Source organism: Gavialis gangeticus, unplaced genomic scaffold (genome assembly GCF_001723915.1).
Source record: "Gavialis gangeticus isolate Ggan-Ray unplaced genomic scaffold, GavGan_comp1, whole genome shotgun sequence".
NCBI classification, from domain to species: Eukaryota; Metazoa; Chordata; order Crocodylia; family Gavialidae; genus Gavialis; species Gavialis gangeticus.
The window spans coordinates 11311375-11325627 of NW_017728997.1; the positions used below are offsets into that span (position 1 = coordinate 11311375).

Genomic DNA, 14253 nt, shown 5'->3' on the forward strand with positions numbered 1-14253 from the left:
GGCCCTCCAGCCAGTTGGCGACCCATTTGACTGTGTGGGTGTCTACGCCACAGCCCCCCAGTTTCTTAATGAGAACGGGGTGGGAGACAGTGTCAAAAGCCTTCCGGAAGTCCAGGAAGACGATGTCCACTGCTACCCCTGCGTCTAATGATCTGGTGATCTGATTGTAAAAGGCCACCAGGTTGGTCTGACAGGACCTGCCACTGATGAACCCATGTTGGTTGCCCCTAAGCATGCAGTCCCCTGCTGGCCCCTCCTGGATGTGTGCCAGAATAATTTTCTCAAACAGCTTGCCTAGGACAGAATACAGAAAGAGGACCCCCTACATGCAAAGTATTTGGTCTGAGGGTTCTTCAGTTTTGCCAAATAACATGTCCCATATTTAGTCTATGGTCAAGTTGAAGAGAGTTAGCCTAATTCTCCACTCCATTACTCCAGCTTTATGCAATGTGACATGCAAAATCAAATTCTACCATTTAAAACTGTGTCCCCCAAACCACTAGAAGTGGTAAAGGTATAGTGTAATATGGAGCACACATGGCGCATGGAGAACATTTAGGCTTCCTGGTACAGATTACATGTTTCTTGATTCATCTCACAGTGCAGGTCTACTTCATTTGCAAAGTGATAACCTATTACCATAACTAAACCGCCTATTGCATGGAGGCTCAGAAATAAAATAAAAAGATTAGCCAGTTATCTTATTTACATATATTGAATTGCAGTAATACAGCCCGATCTCTGCCTCTCATTTGATTCTAATTAAAGCGTAGCAGAGCAACTGCAATCCACACAAGAGCTTATTTTAATAGTCAAAGCTGGCAAAGTCCCAATATCACAATGTAGCAATTAACAGCACGGCTGTATTTGCTATTCATGGTTTGATGTAAAAACTTGTTTATTAAGATGGGCTTCAGGCACTGGTGTGCAATAGACCTGGATGTAATTAGATTCCAATTATTTGTCTGTTTCTGATATTGTAAACTGGCACTTAGCACATCAGTTAAATTGACACACTGCGCTGCATGGTTTACCCGGTAATTAAAACATGTTCTGTTAATTAGATGATGACCACTTTATTTCAGGGCTCTTGTGTTTGGGTTTTGTAGTGTGCTCTGTTTGTATCATGAGCCACCAGACGCTCCTCTAATGAGCCCTTGTTTTGTTTCAATTACCACCTGCTGTTCAAAAGCAAAGCTTGTTTTAACTAAACAAAATTAATGCTTGTCTCTTTCTTTGTAAGAACTTAAACGCTAAACAAATTAATACGCTTATTATTGAAGTGCTAAGCTACAGTTTTAAAGACTGCGAAGGCAATTAAAAGAAAGTTATAAAATGTTTTACAATGCGGCATAAATATTGTTTATCATATCCGTGGCACTGCAAACCACGAAATAATTGCTACATTTGGAGAAACAGGCATGCAAACTTCATTAGACAAATCTTGAAATTAACACTTATCATTCAAAGACATTCTCCAGAGGCAAAAGGTAACTTGCATTTTTCTCGTCGCTGTTATCTGATTACGCTGCGCCTTAATAGTGGCAAATAAATTAATGCGCAACACTTAATAACGGGACAAATACTATCACAGTGATGTCATGGCAAGCTCTGCTGAACAATATTGCGTGGAAAATAAAAAAATGTTGCGTGGTTGTCAAATCTCCACACCCGTGATGCATTGTGAAATGGCATTATGACTGCATAGCTGGCTGTCAGGGCTTCTGCCGCAAGCGCTGGTAGACTGGCATTATTCTGCTGAGTTCAGCTGGAGTTCTGCTAATTTACACCAGCTCCGGATCTTGCCAAATGACTTTAAAACCCCTTTTCTGTTTTGTGGGTTAAGCCAAATTTCCTAGAAAAATTCTATTTTGGGATGAGGTGCAGAATGAGACATTTGGGAAGCCTGGCTTCTTCTAGGGGAATTTAGTTAGAGATTGTAAAATCAGACTTATAATGAGAAATGAGCTTCAACCTTAACTATAGAGCAGCTGCCTCTGTTCCACAGTGAACCTTGTCTAATTGCTAAATAAAGCTTCAAAAAGCTGTGAGAAATGCCTGGGGGTAGCCAGTTCAGTTCTCAGCATCCTACGCGGGGCCCTGATGATTAGCATGGCGTTAGGCCTGTGTCCTGCCCTAATTTCACACGAGGGCTGCTGTTTTTCACAGTACTGTCAGGCTGTCTCTCATTCGGGCTTGTGGGCAATGCTGCATTCAAGAGATGTGTATTTTACTCTGACCTGGGGAGGGCTCTTTCTGGTGCCTCGCGGGACAGTGTACCAGGACCCTCTGCCTACTCTTGAGGATGCTCTTTCTCCTGTTCCCACTGGTCTGCATCATGGAGGGCTCCTTGCGGAGGATCAGTATTTGACATGATGTGGTCCTTTGAGGACTCAGAAGTCAGAACCATACTTTGAGTTGCATGAGGTCATTTAGGGGGAACAGCACTGGCTTCGTTAAGTATGACCCTCTCCCGCTGCATCATGTGCCAGCTGCTTTAGGAATTTGTCATCTAACCTCAGGTAGGAAGAGTTGCAGCCGTGCATTTTAGACAAGAGGGATGTGGCCAGAGGATGCTGCAAATCCTCACAGAATTTTAATTGAAAAAAAAAAAAAGTTACAGCAAATGCACAGTGGCTGATTGGTATACCTTAGGGGTACATTTTCAAAGCAATGGGAGGTGATTTAGCTGCATGGCTCCCATTGTTGTTAATGAGAGAGGCACAGCTAAATCATGAAGCATTGAAAACGTGAATTCCTTAATGTTTCAGCTGACTTTAATTTTTATTTTTCAACTAGCAAAATTAATTAGGCTGTGTGTTGCTAAAGTATGACTATAACTAAGTATTACTGATGGGGTAATTTTAAAAATCAAAGCCATTCATGAATTATTAGGAACAGGCAAGCATCAAGCAACGGGAAATGATGTATAAATTAAAGTATCCTTTTAACTCTTGTAAAAAAAAAAAAAAAAGTCTTTCTAGATTTCTGTCCTATCTCCTCTCTCCAATTTAGAGATAAACTACCCTAATGAATGAGGGTGTGCATGCTATTTTGCCCCAGATTTGCTACATAGTTGAGAAACCAATATAGTTTAATTAGTGCAGCTCCTAGGGTGGATACACTTATATCAGTAAAAAGTGCTTTTATACCTTATTTATTTCAGTACATTTACCAAAACACGCTATTTCAGTATAAACTCTTCTACATGGGTATAACTGCATCAGAGTAAATGGTTTCACTGACTTGGCTCTATTGGTTTATAGAGTTAAATCAGTCCAAAAGCAGAGTCTACGCCAGCCCTAAGAGAGCTGTCTACAAGTGCTGTGCTGATTTCCTTATCTCCAACTTACTGCTGGACCCGCTCCAGTTTGGCTTTCCTCCTCTCCACTCAGCAAGGCTGCTGTCAAATGATCTCAATCTAATCTCACATCATTTAGTTTAACCTCGTCATCTTCCACCTTTCTTCTGTAAGTTCCTTCCTCATTTGTATCCTATTCTTCTTTGCTCTCCGTGATCATGTCCTTCCATTTCTCCTGTCTTGCGTTTAGCGTCTCCGTTGAAGATTGTTCCTCTTCCCTATTCCCCTCTTTTTGAGGGCTTGCTTATTAGCCATGCCATCCTCTTCGCTTCAGCCTGTTTTTGGGTGGTCTCCCCCTTTTCACACAGGTTTAACTCTCAACTCTCTGCTGGTCACTCAGCATATACCTTTCCACCGTGGCTGCTACCCATGCTCAGATCCTGGAGTGCACGCTGAAGGGTGTCTCAATAACCTCGCAGCGTTAATGGTACGGTAGCATCCAAACTCATAGTGGGCATATCCCCACAAGGTATGCCACTGCTACTTGTCCCTGGGGAATGCCCATGCCACGTGTGCTATGGCGCGTGGCATGTTACCCTGGGTTTGGACAGGGGAGGCTGGGGCCAGCAACTGTGCTGGCCCCGGAAGCCTTACCTGGGGTCTTGGGGGCCTCTGAGAGCTGCACCCATGGCTCTCCTGCAGCAGAGCGCCTGGCCAGCAACCGGAGCATGGCTCCAGCTGGCCAGGCTGCGGTTTTGGATGGTGCACGCTGCTGCCACGTGTGCCACCTCACTTTTTTTTGGTGTGGGTTTTTTTCATTCCACTCCAGCTTCCATAACAGTCAATATATACTCTGTCCTCTATCTTCCTTTTTAATATCTAGGCTCTGGCCAAACCCTTCACATTTTATGCCATGAGAGTATTTCAGCAATCAGCTTCTAACAGGCAAATCTCTTGTTCATTTTTTGCCTGGACTTCTGTCATCTTCTCTTCTTATGTCTCGGAGCAACCTGGTCCCCCATGTGGCCACTGCCAAAAGCAGTCTTCTTGTCTTTATCTTTGTCCATGATTTCCCCTTCTCTTTGAATCACATTTTTCAATCAGACTTCTGTCCTCATATATACTTTACCATATATACTGCCAGTTGGAGCCATCTCAACCTATATTCTAGAATAAGTATGAGGAACTATGCTCCTACGAGACATAAGGAAGAACTAGACCTGTCTTCTTCCAAGGACACTATGGGTGCATCTACACATGCTATTAGTGTGCACCAATAAACTCTGGCACCTATTGTGCTGGAGTTTATTGCTCCTGGGTGCCTTATTTGAATGTGCACCTGGGACTGCAGCACGTTGAGCCAGGTCAGAGCAGTCCCGCTTGGCAGGAGGCCTGTGGGGTCAGCCTGCCAGCTTGGTGTTGCTCTGACCCAGCTCAAAAAGCTGCAGAGGGGCTGGTTGGGACACAAGGGTGCTCCAGTGCATGGCTAGCTGGCAGGCAGCCCCCACACTGAAGCATCCTCATGCCCCAGCCAGCTGGGTCAGCATCTACACGTGCGTTGTTGCTCATGAAAAAACTCTGCAGCAAGGTAGTACTTTATTAGTTTTCTGCAGACTAATAGGGCCACACGTATAGATACTGAGATGTTATACTGTGGAGCTAATTAGGCAACTCCACAGTAAATGTCTTGTGTAGACAGGCCCTACATGGGGGTAACTGCGTCACTGGTCTTCTCAAATGAAACTGGTCAGTGAGTATTTTCACATGTGGCTTTTCTAGGCTGAAGCTAAATTTATAAAACAAGCAGTTCTGCATGAAAATTGCTATGTAGGAAGCTCTTGTAGGAGACTGTTTTATTAATGCTGCTTAAAGTGAGCATAAAATATTTCATATTCCTGTAGACCATGACTCCCAAACTAAAAAGGCCTTCTGTAGCTGATAGCATTCTGGACCTGATGGTATTCACCCTAGGGTCCTGAAGCAGCTCAGATCAGAAATTGCTGAGGACACTTAGCTGTAGTATACAACCTATCACTAAAACCAGCCTTGGTACCAGAGGCCTGCCATTGTGCCTCCCACATTTAAAAGAGGCTCAAGAGGGCATGATGGGAACTACAGGCCAGTGAGACTGACTTCTGTTCCTTGAAAACTGGAAGAAACAATAATAAAAAACCCCCATTGCTTAGCACATGAATGAACATGACTTGCTGGGGAGGAATCAACATGGCTTTATCAAAGGGAAATCATACTTTGTCAGCCTACTGCATTTTTTTGAGCGTGTCAATAAGTAGGTGGATCACAGCGATCCAGTTGACATAGTATATTTGGACTTCCAAAGCCTTTGACAAGGCCCCCCCGTAAGAGGATCTTAACTAAGGTAGTCATGGAATTACAGGGAATGTCCATTCATGGATTATAAATTGGCTCAAAGATGGGAAGTAAATGGTGAGCATAAATGGTCAGTTTTCAGGATGGAAAGAAGTAAACAGTGGGGTCCCCAGGGATCTGTGTTGGGACCAGTGCTGTGATCTGGAAGAGGGGCTTAATAGTGAGGTGGCCAAATTTGCCAATGACACAAAATTATTCAAAGTGGTAAATACTGAGGCAGACTGTGAGGAACTACAGAAGGATCTGGCATGGTCGAGCAAATGGGCAACTAAATGGCAGATGCAATTCAATGTTAGAAAAGTGTGAAGTAATGCATCTGGGCAGCAATAACCCAAACTTTACCTACACTATGATGGGCTCTACATCAGCTATTACCACATAGGAAGGAGACTGGGAGTCACTGTGGACAATAATGTGCTCAATAATGTGAGTAATCAACAATTCCATGTGCTTAGTAGCCATCAAAAAGACAAACAAAATGTTAGGCATGAATGATGCGTGACCCTGGAGGCTGGGGGGAGGTGGCCACGGTGGTGTCAGTGGCAGGGGGTGGAGGGAAAGGAGCACCAACTCGGGGTTGGCAGCCACCCGCAGATGCTGCCGGCAGCATTGGCGGTGGCCAGCAGCGATCAGCAACCACCTGCAGGCACCGCCAGTGGTGCCAGTGGTGGTGGGGAGTGGTTGAGCAGCATTTGCCCGCAGGCACTGCCAGCAGTGTCAGCAGTAACCAATCTCAGAGGGGTGCTCATGCACCTGCGTGCCCCCCCTATGCGACGCCAATGACATTAGGGACTATTAAGAAGGGAATTATAAACAAAACAATGCCCCTTTATAAATCGCTGGCGAGTCTACACCTTGAATATTACATCCAGGTCCCTGCACCTCAACAAGGATATAGAAGAACTAATGAAGGTACAGAGAAGGGTACCAAGGAGGATTAGTGCTATGGAGGGGCTTTCGTTAGAGGAGAGACTAAGGAGGTGAGGCCTAGTCCATTTAGAAAACGAATGCTTATGGGGGGATGTGATAAGGGTTTACAAAATACTAAATGGTAAAGAGAAAGTAAATAAGGATTTATTATTTACTGTCTCATGATGCAAGAACTAGGGGTCACAGAATGAAACTAGTAGGTGGTAAGTTTAAAACTAATGAAAGGAAGTTCTTTCTCACACAGCTTGCCGTTAAAGTGTGGTACTCCTTGTCACCAGGTGTTGTGAAAGCTGACTGTTTAGCCAGAATCAACAAGGGATTGGACAAATTCTTGAAGGAAAAGGGCCTCAGTAACTAGTGAGCCTGGGAGTTAAGGATGCAGCCTCTGAATCAGAACTTCCTAGACCTCGAATACTGGAGGCTGCAAGTGCAAGAGGAACGGTGGGAAAAAACCCTGGTCAGATCTAGTTTACTCTCTTTCAGTTTACTCTTTACCACTATGTGACACAGGATACTGGGTAAGATAGACCTATGATCTAATCCAGTAAATGGCAATCCTTATGTAGCTCTAAGATGAAACTGAAGTCACTGGCAAAATCTCACTGACTGCAGTGAAGCCAAGATTTGATCCCTAGTTTTATGCCATTGGATAACAGTTCCCTTCAGCTGAAACTGCATACCTAAACTTATCTCTCCATGGGTGGTTATAAAGAGCCTCATTTTTCCTTATGATTCATATTACTTTAATTCTATTTATTCTCATATAACCTATTAGTAAACCTTGTTTTAACCCTCTGTGGTAACCTCATCTGGAGAAGGGGAGTTTTACATCTACGGTACATTACTGCATTAAACTTTCATTTGCCAATCTGGTTGCTGCCTATGCAAGATGCTGTCATCCTTATATAGTTGAGTCCCACTTAGCATTGACTGAAAAGTTTAAAGCTTATGCCTGGGAGTTTTCACTTTTGGCATGTGCAGACATTCCCTTTCCCAAGAGAAACTCTCCTGGGAGTGATGTAACCCTGGTTGATCCCAAGTTATTTTTCTCTTGGAATGGCCATTTTTACCCTGGGAGAAAAAGCCTGAATATCTGTACATTTGTGGTTTCTCCTGGGAGAACAGCAACTCTCCCTGGAGAAACAAAATGTCTGTACAAGGTTCTTGTGTATAAAACAAGGTCAGAAGAGTTTCAGTAGCAAAGCCTTGGTGTGGGCAGGGGGGTGGCCTGAACATGCGAGTAGAAGGCTACAGAGTCTCATAGAGTTTTAGCTTAAAAAAGTTATGGGAAATGGACAGCAGCTGGTTGGTATGCCACCTTAGGGGCATATTTTCAAAGCAATATGAGGTGAGTTAGCTGCGTGGCTCCTGTTATTACTAATGGGAACCACACATAGCTATGTGCTAAAATGGTTTGCTGAATCAGAACCTAAAAGCAAGGAGCAGGAGTCTAGGTTGGAGAACAGCCAGGGTGGTCTGCCTTTGTCCCTGCAATTGCAGCTACTGTTGGAAAACTGCATACTGCATGTGCCATATTATCAGCAGGCATCTATCCTTTTCTCCTGTGGGATGATGAAGCAGGCATGTGCATGCCTCTCTGTGGGTGATCTTGGCATATATTCATGTTGCAATGGTACCTACACATTGTTTGTAACCATGGTCCAATAGCAAGCGTGTGCCCTTCATGTAAAATCACAAGCTTCCTTCCTCGCCAAGGAGCAGCGTTCAAAAATCCTGGATGCTTTAACTCCCTTGCCTCTTCCACCATTAGCTAGATTTGCTGCCTTTGTTCTTTTCTTTTTATTTCTAGCTTTTGCTCTTCCATCCCTGTGGGAAGGTGATGTTCAGTATTAGTACACAGCTATTGACAGTAATCCATTTTTTCCACCGATACCCTCCAATACTATAGGAAAAAAGCACTCCATAGTTGGCCATTGTTTCACTTTGCAACCACGATGTTGCACTCAAAAATGGCTTTTTCCTCCTTCCGCATTACCTTGTGCAAAACAAAATATATATATATATATATATCAGCTTCTCTGAAGGGCTCCAAAAGAAACCTGGGAATATGAAATTACCTTAAAATGGGAGAGACAAATTTGGCAAGGAAGATTTCACGCTTCCTTTCTTCCATGCAACTCTACTAGTAATACAGATGAGGCATGCGTTTGCTTTCAGCCTTCATGGATGGCACCACACTCACTTCCTTTCCCTCCCCCTGCTCTGGTGCTCTAAGCAAGGGCATGCGAGTCACATATCAAAGGCCAACACTAGTTTTACTTCTACCTAATAATGCACTTCCAGCTTGTTCAGCGCCTGCCTGTTCAGACTGTCAGATTCCAGCTAGAAGTGTTTGTAAACAGAGCTGAAGAAACTCTCCCAACTTTGCCTCAAGTACTGCAGCATAGATATTATAGTCATGAAATGAATGTCCCTGGGAAGAAAACAGATATACTCAGTAACCTACCCTATGGCACTGAGCTTTGTATTACAAAGAGCAGGAGAGAATGTGAGTAATCAACAATTCCATGTGCACATAATGCTGCACTTTTTCCTTCTCTTTATCGTTGTCTAATTAAATTTCAGTCAGCCTGAACAAAAAAGATTCATACTAGTTGTAGGCAGTAAATAAGGATGTGGTAGAAAAGGAGTACATACAACTTCTAGCCAAAGGTTGAGGAGAAAGAATGCTAACTTCACACAAACAGCTGAATTATCAGACAATGCTTGCAGGGGGGTTGGTAGCAAACATTTCTATTTTAATAACTGCACTTAAAAAATAGCGGAACCTGGTAATGGCGACATCAAGAAGATGGTGTTTCTAAACGTAGAGCAATAACTCAACGAGATCGAGCCAGTTGTGGTTTCTATACTAATTAATGTTTCTCAAAATGTTCGCCTGATGTGTGACACTGATGGATGTTGCCAGGTTACATGATATCACTTTCCAAAACAGTGTGTGATGTTTAAGATTGATAAAAAAAAAAAAAAAAAAAACTCTCCTTTTAGTCTGCATCAAGAAAAGGGCCCAGGAAATATATTGGCAGCTAGGAGGGTAGCCATCCTTTAAATACAGAGAGTCCTTGGCAGCGTAGGCACAGAAGACCAAGACTTGAATTCTCAGTCCTGACCCTCCGAAGGGGCCAACACTCGATACTTAACCCTGGTTTTGTGATGGGATTGACACGCAACTACAATTACAATAGTATTGCCATTGACTTGTAAATTATAGATCAGTATTTTGAACCACAGTTTGATTATTTTTAATAACTTAAAAAAAATACAGAATGGGAATTTGGCATTATTAAACCGCAATTTTGTATTCTGCTTCTAAGGATTTATAGCTTCTGGTTTGAGCAATACATGTAATGGGCTAAATCCTGTTCTGTGTCAGAAGGATATAGTACCAGAGCCCATTTATCACCTGAGTGCTTCCTTGGATCCAGCAAAATTAAGAAGTGGGCCTGTGTGATCCCAGTCAATCCCAATCCTGAATATGATTTCCCAGCAAGGATGCACAAAACAGACATTCAAACTGAAGGTTGGAGACAGGCTGCTGTTGAACTAGCAACTTCTGCCCTGAACGATCCAACTCTGGACTGGCAGTCTGGCTCGCTATGCTATGGCTCTTCTTCATGCCGAAAATGACCATGTATTATTATAAAAGACCATATTGCAGCCTAAGATCCCTACTCAACCGGACTATAATCATGGTAGATTCTGTTCTTGTCTCAATATACCCATTTCCTTTAGCTGTTTATGGTACTAGTTTGTAAGGGTTATTTTGGCAGCCATTTTTCCTCCCAAAGTCCAAGACACAGGGAAAGGATTTCAGTTCACAGCAGCTTCAGTTTCCTTGTTGGTTTTGGTTACTTTTTACATTTTTTTTCCCTACTTTGTTTAGAAATTGAATATTGGCCAAAACACACACAAAAGTTCAGGTGTCTATTGACTTGAAACCTTTACCAGCAGCCGAATCCCATGAATACTTGCCTGACAACCTCTTGTTTACCTGCAGGAGGAACATTGCAAAGGGTGTTTATGACTAGCTGCTATGCAAACTAGTAAAAACAAGTCATCTGAGAAAGAGAAGGAACATTGACTGCTTTGACAACTGCCTTGCCATTGCTAAGGAAACTGCTCCCTTGGTAACCATGGTCAGTACATCTGTCTCATTTTATCTCCAACTCTTGCATAGATACCATCATGGGAAGACTGTAATAATGAAGAAAACACAAACATTTCAAAATAGGAAAAAGTAACAAAAAGTGCAAAGTCTTTCTTCATTTGCCTACTGAAAACTTTAAGGAGACTTTGCTTTGAGGTTAGGTTAGCAAGGGCTTTGCCTGCTGTGTTTGAGATGTGTCCCTGAAAAATCAACTGCTAATCAAAACAAAAAATGTTGGCGTCTTCTGCTTCTAGTCCTTTAAAATGTTGTATACATGTTTTCTGTTAATGCTCCTAATTTAATCTAACACAGTAGGATTAGAAAGGGGGGCAAGTAGAAGAAATGGAAAATTAAGTACCTAAGAATGACACCATCAAACTAAGAATAATACTTGACTACGATGAGTATTAGGATGCAGGTATTTGGGGGTAAGAGTTGATTTGTTAGTGGGAAGAAGCAGCAGTTTTGTGTGTGACTTACGTCAACTTTCAATGCTGGGGGGTGATGGTCGGTCAATGCAAAGCAAACAAAATCAGCATAGTTAGCTTGTGTGATGAAGCCTCCAACAAATATTTCTAATACATGATGCTAAAATTGCCCTTTCCTTGTGTGCTACATGATAATCTTACAGGATTAAGAAAGTTAGTGGTGACAGGTAAGATTATTTGCTAAGATGATTTAACCACTCTATCAAACTGAACTGGCCTGTTCTGTAGTTGCTGCATTAAACCTTGAGAAACCACTGGTGAGAGCCTTGGCTGGCATATACCAAAGGGAGCTGGGGAGTCAACTTTGCTCTCTCTCTGTGGTGCCATGACAAAGTCAAAGGCAAGAGGAATGGCCTCTTTGCATTATGTTGGCAAAGAGTCTCCACTGACTAGGCCTGTACGGCTGATACTACCACAGCTGCAGCCCAGTTTGCAAGAGCCCTTGTCTAGCACCTTGCTAAAGACTGCTATGTAATCACCCTTGCTGGTTCCAAGGACGCCCAAATGGTGACTAGGTGATAAGCTGGTTGGGTGATGGCTCACGAAGCAGCAAGCTGCCAAAACATCCCAATGATGATAAAAATGCCATGATGCATGAATGCCTTTGCTGATGTAGGAGGGTGCTAATGCGTACAGTTCGGGGAAACCTTTTCAAACAACCACCAAGAAATCAAACAGCTCTTCTTCCTGAAGAAAAACAAATCATGACGTCTCCTGAAAGCAGGTCCTCTAGTTACCCCATCGCAAGATACCATCGCTTCTTCTTTGACCTTCCTGGTGGGGGTAGTAGGCTGCATCACGTTCCCGTGTGGTGTGACACACATTGCAAGACAGCCAAATCGGTATTTGCAGCACCCCCCACTTCCTCCTCAGACGCTGCTCTTCATTTGAGCAAGGTGATCCCAACTTTAAACATCGAGAGAGAAAAATATCAAATGAAACGTGAACTGGACCCAATTCCCATGAAGGAAATGCTTATTCAAGGTGCACATCAGTGCATTTAGGAAGCCTATCCTAGCCTAAAGAGGTGTTAATCACCACGGCAGTGGGCCAAGTTCTGCTGTCAGACCCATGTCTGCCTTGACTGAGAGAGGAGAAGTGCGTGAGCCCAATGGAGAGAGGAGACTGCTTAATGAACTTCCAAGGAGCAGCTACAAAAATACAAAACAAGTTTTAAAGTGACTTTAAGATCATGTTTAATTTGAACAACTTTGCCCTTGAGACCCATGGAAAGCACATCAGCTGGCTCTGACTAACGTGTTTTCCGCAGCGCTCTAGAATAAAGAAATGAAGTACAGTATGTACTCATCTGGTGAGACATTTAGATTGGCTACTGATACGCTGCAAATGTTTATAAAGAAAACAAAATGTGGATGCTGGCCATTTTAATTAAAACTTGCAGAATCAGTTCACCCTGAGTCACATGATCTCTGAACTATAGTCTATCGTCTTCGGAGACATCTGCTTGCACAACAGTAAGAAGGAACTGTAAATCTTGCAAACAAACTGTTCTCTCGCTTGACTGGCCCGGTAAGCGAGGCTGCTGATATAGACATTGCCAGGTACCTGCTCTTTATCTAAAGGTGAAGGTTAATATTCCACAGCCCAGACACCCAGGTTTGATTTTATCATATCAAAGCTAAGACTCTGCTACTCAGCTGAAGAAAGCAGACAGAATGAAAACTTGAAACCATGCTAATCCTTTGCAGTGTTTTCTCTTCTGTCATGCTGCACCAAGTAAAATCCTTAGCTTGTTTGCAAGAGGTAATACAGCTCCAAAATTGATCCGTGAGTGCACAGATGATCGCTCACTTCTCCCTGCCTTACACTTTGTCTGCTCCTTTAAAATAAGGGAAAAGGAGTTGTTTCCACCCTGGCTGTCACTTGCTGCACCTCCAAAACAATATCTATTTGCTTGGCAAACGAGGATCTCCTAGTTTGCTGATGTATAATCTTTCCATTGCTGAGCGATGATCCTGATTAAGACAAGCCTAAAAAAATTCCCCCATAATAGTGGTGAATTTGTTGATTGAATAATTCAGGAACTGACAGCACTGACATAATTTCAGATTCTCCCTGGAGAATCTATTTAACTCAAATCGTGTTACCCCAGGAGTTGATTTGGCTCACGGTGGGAGGGCGCTGTCCAAGACTTCCCACGCACGTCTTGCCAGCGCTTTGAACTGCCAGCCTGCAAAACCACAGCCTGACACCATTTGGCAACTGGGTCAAGCGGCTGCAAATAACTTTAGGATAAAAACAAATGTCAATTAAGGTGCATGGCCCAGTTTGTCCCCTGCAATGCATCAGCGAGCCACAGATGGGGTTCCTACACTGACCTCTTTGCTGCAAGACTCAGTGGGGGCCTGTTACCTGCTGTTGTAAATTAGGACAGTCATTGGACCCTGCAGAGAATGGGCTCCAGATCCGGGTGCCTTTGTGCACTCCTTTCTGAGTGGTCAGCAGTCAAAGTACAGGGATCAGCCATTGTTTGGGCTACTAAATACGGCAGGCTTATTTTTCCAAGACCTTCCCCTTGCCTAACCAATACATCTGTGCAAAGAGGGGGTGTGCAACACTGTAGTTTCTCTATATAAAGAGACAACAAATCACAGTCCCTTCTGTGCTACCAGATCTCTCAGGCTGTCCCCCAAACAAATCCTTTCTTTAATTATTTTTTTTTCCTCCCTCTTTTCTGCACCCCCCCCTTTTCCTGTCTGTCAGGATATCTCCTATATATAGCAAGGGCTAATACTGATGTTTCTTCTGAAGCCTAAGATGCAACATCGACTCCTCCTGTTGGCCTGGCCTGCCTCAGGCTCCACCTTTTCTGCAAATCCGTGCCAAATGCTTTTGTATCACTTCTGTGACTGTAATATTTTGTGGAGGTCAGAACTGCTTTCTAAACTCATATGTGAACTGAAGCAACTGCTGTGAATCTAAAATAACTCTTTTTTTTTTTTTTTTTTTTTTTTTTT

The 14253-nt window shown here is 43.2% G+C and overlaps 1 long non-coding RNA gene across 2 annotated transcripts in view; it reads left to right on the forward strand.

Annotated features, from left to right (window-relative positions):
* The first annotated feature begins 8699 nt into the window (after positions 1 to 8699).
* LOC109288975 overlaps positions 8700 to 14253 on the forward strand; it is a 6959-nt gene continuing 1405 nt past the window's right edge. For both annotated transcript variants that reach the window (XR_002095270.1, XR_002095271.1), the window contains exons 1-2: positions 8700 to 9128; positions 10638 to 10776. This is a non-coding gene — a long non-coding RNA (uncharacterized LOC109288975). The remainder of the gene's footprint in view (positions 9129 to 10637; positions 10777 to 14253) is intronic.